Genomic DNA, 7,446 nt, shown 5'->3' with positions numbered 1-7,446 from the left:
TGAGTCATTAGTGGGTGCAAAAGATCATCTGCAGTCAGGATAAGATATCTTAAATCGATCGGGTAGAAAATTCGGTCAAGATATGCATGCATATCATTGCAGTACTGGAATGATCTCTCAAAACTTTTATAACGATGTCAGGTAACTGATTGAAACGCCTTCAGCGATGAAGAATCGCGTGACAACTGAATGAGAATGTTTTTCTAGACGCAGCTACGTTTAACAAGATGCATGTATAGGTATGTAGATCGGATACCGATATCTTTAACGCAAACACTGATGAATCTTATACCTACACGGGTACTTATGCAAAGCATTGCGGAGTTTTTTTGTCCGGAAAATAATCACCACTCCTTTGTCAAGGCAAGACGGTATTCGTCAGTTAACTTCATTCTTCACGCGTAATTAAACGTAGCATGCACGAAGAAAGAGAGAATACGTCTTTCGTTTTGTGGCTGCAACTTTGGATCCGTTGCTCGCAGCGCATTCGGACTGCGATCGATCGATTTCTATCGCAAAATTACGTCGGAATAGTGCGTGAAAAAATTTATTGCGGCACTTTTCAGAATCGTCGAAATTTTCGAAAAAAAACTGAAGGCTTACTTTTTGGGTCATTTTTTGAGCCGAAAATTTCTCGTCTCTGAATCGATTTGTATGACCCTTTCCGGAGTGAATCGACCCCCAGGAACTCGAAAAACACATGAAAAAGAGCGTAGGACCAACAGCAGAGAAATGAGGACGAAAATAAGCAATTTTTCGCCTGTAACTTTTGATCCGTTGCTCGCAGCGTATTGGGACTGCGCTCAATCGATTCCTCTCGCAAAATTACGTCGGAATAGTGCCTGAAAAAATTAATTGCAGCACTTTTCAAAGTCGTCGAAATTTTGGCCAAAAATCCAAAGGGGTTAGCCTTAGTTTTTTCCTCATTTTTCGAGCCGAAAATTTCTCGTCTCTGAATCGATTTGTATGACCCTTTCCGGAGTGAATCGACCCCCAGGAACTCAAAAAACACATGAAAAAGAGCGAAGGACCAACAGCAGAGAAATGAGGACGAAAATAAGCAGTTTTTCGCCTGTAACTTTTGATCCGTTGCTCGCAGCGTATTGGGACTGCGCTCAATCGATTCCTCTCGCAAAATTACGTCGGAATAGTGCCTGAAAGAATTATTTGCAGCACTTTTCAAAGTCGTCGAAATTTTGGCCAAAAATCCAAAGGGGTTAGCCTTAGTTTTTTCCTCATTTTTTGAGCCGAAAATTTCTCGTCTCTGAATCGATTTGTATGACCCTTTCCGGAGTAAATCGACCCCCAGGAACTCAAAAAACACATGAAAAAGAGCGAAGGACCAACAGCAGAAAAATGAGGACGAAAATAAGCAGTTTTTCGCCTGTAACTTTTGATCCGTTGCTCGCAGCGTATTAGGACTGCGCTCAATCGATTCCTTTCGCAAAATTACGTCGGAATAGTGCCTGAAAGAATTAATTGCAGCACTTTTCAAAGTCGTCGAAATTTTGGCCAAAAATCCAAAGGGGTTAGCCTTAGTTTTTTCCTCATTTTTTGAGCCGAGAATTTCTCGTCTCTGAATCGATTTGAATGATCCTTTCCGGAGTAAATCGACCCCCAGAAACTCAAAAAACACATAAAAAGAGCAAAGGACCAACAGCAGAGAAATGAGGACGAAAATAAGCAGTTTTTCGCCTGTAACTTTTGATCCGTTGCTCGCAGCGTATTGGGACTGCGCTCAATCGATTCCTCTCGCAAAATTACGTCGGAATAGTGCCTGAAAGAATTATTTGCAGCACTTTTCAAAGTCGTCGAAATTTTGGCCAAAAATCCAAAGGGGTTAGCCTTAGTTTTTTCCTCATTTTTTGAGCCGAGAATTTCTCGTCTCTGAATCGATTTGAATGACCCTTTCCGGAGTAAATCGACCCCCAGGAACTCAAAAAACACATAAAAAGAGCAAAGGACCAACAGCAGAGAAATGAGGACGAAAATAAGCAGTTTTTCGCCTGTAACTTTTGATCCGTTGCTCGCAGCGTATTGGGACTGCGCTCAATCGATTCCTCTCGCAAAATTACGTCGGAATAGTGCCTGAAAGAATTATTTGCAGCACTTTTCAAAGTCGTCGAAATTTTGGCCAAAAATCCAAAGGGGTTAGCCTTAGTTTTTTCCTCATTTTTTGAGCCGAGAATTTCTCGTCTCTGAATCGATTTGAATGACCCTTTCCGGAGTAAATCGACCCCCAGGAACTCAAAAAACACATGAAAAAGAGCGAAGGACCAACAGCAGAGAAATGAGGACGAAAATAAGCAGTTTTTCGCCTGTAACTTTTGATCCGTTGCTCGCAGCGTATTAGGACTGCGCTCAATCGATTCCTCTCGCAAAATTACGTCGGAATAGTGCCTGAAAGATTTAATTGCAGCACTTTTCAAAGTCGTCGAAATTTTGGTCAAAAATCCAAAGGGGTTAGCCTTAGTTTTGTCCTCATTTTTTGAGCCGAAAATTTCTCGTCTCTGAATCGATTTGTATGACCCTTTCCGGAGTAAATCGACCCCCAGGAACTCAAAAAACACATGAAAAAGAGCGGAGGACCAACAGCAGAGGAATGAGGACGAAAATAAGCAGTTTTTCGCCTGTAACTTTTGATCCGTTGCTCGCAGCGTATTGGGACTGCGCTCAATCGATTCCTCTCGCAAAATTACGTCGAAATAGTGCCTGAAAGAATTAATTGCAGCACTTTTCAAAGTCGTCGAAATTTTGGCCAAAAATCCAAAGGGGTTAGCCTTAGTTTTTTCCTCATTTTTTGAGCCGAAAATTTCTCGTCTCTGAATCGATTTGTATGACCCTTTCCGGAGTAAATCGACCCCCAGGAACTCAAAAAACACATGAAAAAGAGCGAAGGACCAACAGCAGAGAAATGAGGACGAAAATAAGCAGTTTTTCGCCTGTAACTATTGATCCGTTGCTCGCAGCGTATTGGGACTGCGCTCAATCGATTCCTCTCGCAAAATTACGTCGGAATAGTGCCTGAAAGAATTAATTGCAGCACTTTTCAAAGTCGTCGAAATTTTGGCCAAAAATCCAAAGGGGTTAGCCTTAGTTTTTTCCTCATTTTTTGAGCCCAAAGATTCTCGTCTCTGAATCGATTTGTATGACCCTTTCCGGAGTAAATCGACCCCCAGGAACTCAAAAAACACATGAAAAAGAGCGAAGGACCAACAGCAGAGGAATGAGGACGAAAATAAGCAGTTCTTCGCCTGTCACTTTTGATCCGTTGCTCGCAGCGTATTGGGACTGCGCTCAATCGATTCCTCTCGCAAAATTACGTCGGAATAGTGCCTGGAAGAATTAATTGCAGCACTTTTCAAAGTCGTCGAAATTTTGGCCAAAAATCCAAAGGGGTTAGCCTTAGTTTTTTCCTCATTTTTTGAGCCGAAAATTTCTCGTCTCTGAATCGATTTGTATGACCCTTTCCGGAGTAAATCGACCCCCAGGAACTCAAAAAACACATGAAAAAGAGCGAAGGACCAACAGCAGAGAAATGAGGACGAAAATAAGCAGTTTTTCGCCTGTAACTTTTGATCCGTTGCTCGCAGCGTATTAGGACTGCGCTCAATCGATTCCTCTCGCAAAATTACGTCGGAATAGTGCCTGAAAGAATTAATTGCAGCACTTTTCAAAGTCGTCGAAATTTTGGCCAAAAATCCAAAGGGGTTAGCCTTAGTTTTTTCCTCATTTTTTGAGCCGAAAATTTCTCGTCTCTGAATCGATTTGTATGACCCTTTCCGGAGTAAATCGACCCCCAGGAACTCAAAAAACACGTGAAGAAGAGCGAAGGACCAACAGCAGAGAAATGAGGACGAAAATAAGCAGTTTTTCGCCTGTAACTTTTGATCCGTTGCTCGCAGCGTATTGGGACTGCGCTCAATCGATTCCTCTCGCAAAATTACGTCGGAATAGTGCCTGGAAGAATTAATTGCAGCACTTTTCAAAGTCGTCGAAATTTTGGCCAAAAATCCAAAGGGGTTAGCCTTAGTTTTTTCCTCATTTTTTGAGCCGAAAATTTCTCGTCTCTGAATCGATTTGTATGACCCTTTCCGGAGTAAATCGACCCCCAGGAACTCAAAAAACACATGAAGAAGAGCGAAGGACCAACAGCAGAGAAATGAGGACGAAAATAAGCAGTTTTTCGCCTGTAACTTTTGATCCGTTGCTCGCAGCGTATTGGGACTGCGCTCAATCGATTCCTCTCGCAAAATTACGTCGGAATAGTGCCTGAAAGAATTAATTGCAGCACTTTTCAAAGTCGTCGAAATTTTGGCCAAAAATCCAAAGGGGTTAGTCTTAGTTTTTTCCTCATTTTTTGAGCCGAAAATTTCGCGTCTCTGAATCGATTTGTATGACCCTTTCCGGAGTAAAACGACCCCCAGGAACTCAAAAAACACATGAAGAAGAGCGAAGGACCAACAGCAGAGAAATGAGGACGAAAATAAGCAGTTTTTCGCCTGTAACTTTTGATCCGTTGCTCGCAGCGTATTGGGACTGCGCTCAATCGATTCCTCTCGCAAAATTACGTCGGAATAGTGCCTGGAAGAATTAATTGCAGCACTTTTCAAAGTCGTCGAAATTTTGGCCAAAAATCCAAAGGGGTTAGCCTTAGTTTTTTCCTCATTTTTTGAGCCCAAAATTTCTCGTCTCTGAATCGATTTGTATGACCCTTTCCGGAGTAAATCGACCCCCAGGAACTCAAAAAACACATGAAAAAGAGCGAAGGACCAACAGCAGAGAAATGAGGACGAAAATAAGCAGTTTTTCGCCTGTAACTTTTGATCCGTTGCTCGCAGCGTATTAGGACTGCGCTCAATCGATTCCTCTCGCAAAATTACGTCGGAATAGTGCCTGAAAGAATTAATTGCAGCACTTTTCAAAGTCGTCGAAATTTTGGCCAAAAATCCAAAGGGGTTAGCCTTAGTTTTTTCCTCATTTTTTGAGCCGAAAATTTCTCGTCTCTGAATCGATTTGTATGACCCTTTCCGGAGTAAATCGACCCCCAGGAACTCAAAAAACACATGAAAAAGAGCGAAGGACCAACAGCAGAGAAATGAGGACGAAAATAAGCAGTTTTTGGCCTGTAACTTTTGATCCGTTGCTCGCAGCGTATTGGGACTGCGCTCAATCGATTCCTCTCGCAAAATTACGTCGGAATAGTGCCTGGAAGAATTAATTGCAGCACTTTTCAAAGTCGTCGAAATTTTGGCCAAAAATCCAAAGGGGTTAGCCTTAGTTTTTTCCTCATTTTTTGAGCCCAAAATTTCTCGTCTCTGAATCGATTTGTATGACCCTTTCCGGAGTAAATCGACCCCCAGGAACTCAAAAAACACATGAAAAAGAGCGAAGGACCAACAGCAGAGGAATGAGGACGAAAATAAGCAGTTCTTCGCCTGTCACTTTTGATCCGTTGCTCGCAGCGTATTGGGACTGCGCTCAATCGATTCCTCTCGCAAAATTACGTCGGAATAGTGCCTGGAAGAATTAATTGCAGCACTTTTCAAAGTCGTCGAAATTTTGGCCAAAAATCCGAAGGGGTTAGCCTTAGTTTTTTCCTCATTTTTTGAGCCGAAAATTTCTCGTCTCTGAATCGATTTGTATGACCCTTTCCGGAGTAAATCGACCCCCAGGAACTCAAAAAACACATGAAAAAGAGCGAAGGACCAACAGCAGAGAAATGAGGACGAAAATAAGCAGTTTTTCGCCTGTAACTTTTGATCCGTTGCTCGCAGCGTATTGGGACTGCGCTCAATCGATTCCTCTCGCAAAATTACGTCGGAATAGTGCCTGAAAGAATTAATTGCAGCACTTTTCAAAGTCGTCGAAATTTTGGCCAAAAATCCAAAGGGGTTAGCCTTAGTTTTTTCCTCATTTTTTGAGCCGAAAATTTCTCGTCTCTGAATCGATTTGTATGACCCTTTCCGGAGTAAATCGACCCCCAGGAACTCAAAAAACACATGAAAAAGAGCGAAGGACCAACAGCAGAGAAATGAGGACGAAAATAAGCAGTTTTTGGCCTGTAACTTTTGATCCGTTGCTCGCAGCGTATTGGGACTGCGCTCAATCGATTCCTCTCGCAAAATTACGTCGGAATAGTGCCTGGAAGAATTAATTGCAGCACTTTTCAAAGTCGTCGAAATTTTGGCCAAAAATCCAAAGGGGTTAGCCTTAGTTTTTTCCTCATTTTTTGAGCCCAAAATTTCTCGTCTCTGAATCGATTTGTATGACCCTTTCCGGAGTAAATCGACCCCCAGGAACTCAAAAAACACATGAAAAAGAGCGAAGGACCAACAGCAGAGAAATGAGGACGAAAATAAGCAGTTTTTCGCCTGTAACTTTTGATCCGTTGCTCGCAGCGTATTGGGACTGCGCTCAATCGATTCCTCTCGCAAAATTACGTCGGAATAGTGCCTGGAAGAATTAATTGCAGCACTTCTCAAAGTCGTCGAAATTTTGGCCAAAAATCCAAAGGGGTTAGCCTTAGTTTTTTCCTCATTTTTTGAGCCCAAAATTTCTCGTCTCTGAATCGATTTGTATGACCCTTTCCGGAGTAAATCGACCCCCAGGAACTCAAAAAACACATGAAAAAGAGCGAAGGACCAACAGCAGAGGAATGAGGACGAAAATAAGCAGTTCTTCGCCTGTCACTTTTGATCCGTTGCTCGCAGCGTATTGGGACTGCGCTCAATCGATTCCTCTCGCAAAATTACGTCGGAATAGTGCCTGGAAGAATTAATTGCAGCACTTTTCAAAGTCGTCGAAATTTTGGCCAAAAATCCAAAGGGGTTAGCCTTAGTTTTTTCCTCATTTTTTGAGCCGAAAATTTCTCGTCTCTGAATCGATTTGTATGACCCTTTCCGGAGTAAATCGACCCCCAGGAACTCAAAAAACACATGAAAAAGAGCGAAGGACCAACAGCAGAGAAATGAGGACGAAAATAAGCAGTTTTTCGCCTGTAACTTTTGATCCGTTGCTCGCAGCGTATTGGGACTGCGCTCAATCGATTCCTCTCGCAAAATTACGTCGGAATAGTGCCTGGAAGAATTAATTGCAGCACTTTTCAAAGTCGTCGAAATTTTGGCCAAAAATCCGAAGGGGTTAGCCTTAGTTTTTTCCTCATTTTTTGAGCCGAAAATTTCTTGTCTCTGAATCGATTTGTATGACCCTTTCCGGAGTAAATCGACCCCCAGGAACTCAAAAAACACATGAAAAAGAGCGAAGGACCAACAGCAGAGAAATGAGGACGAAAATAAGCAGTTTTTCGCCTGTAACTTTTGATCCGTTGCTCGCAGCGTATTGGGACTGCGCTCAATCGATTCCTCTCGCAAAATTACGTCGGAATAGTGCCTGAAAGAATTAATTGCAGCACTTTTCAAAGTCGTCGAAATTTTGGCCAAAAAT

This window comes from Diprion similis, chromosome 12, assembly GCF_021155765.1.
Source record: "Diprion similis isolate iyDipSimi1 chromosome 12, iyDipSimi1.1, whole genome shotgun sequence".
NCBI classification, from domain to species: Eukaryota; Metazoa; Arthropoda; class Insecta; order Hymenoptera; family Diprionidae; genus Diprion; species Diprion similis.
The sequence above is the reverse complement of the archived record's forward strand: the minus strand, read 5'-3'. Positions refer to the sequence as shown.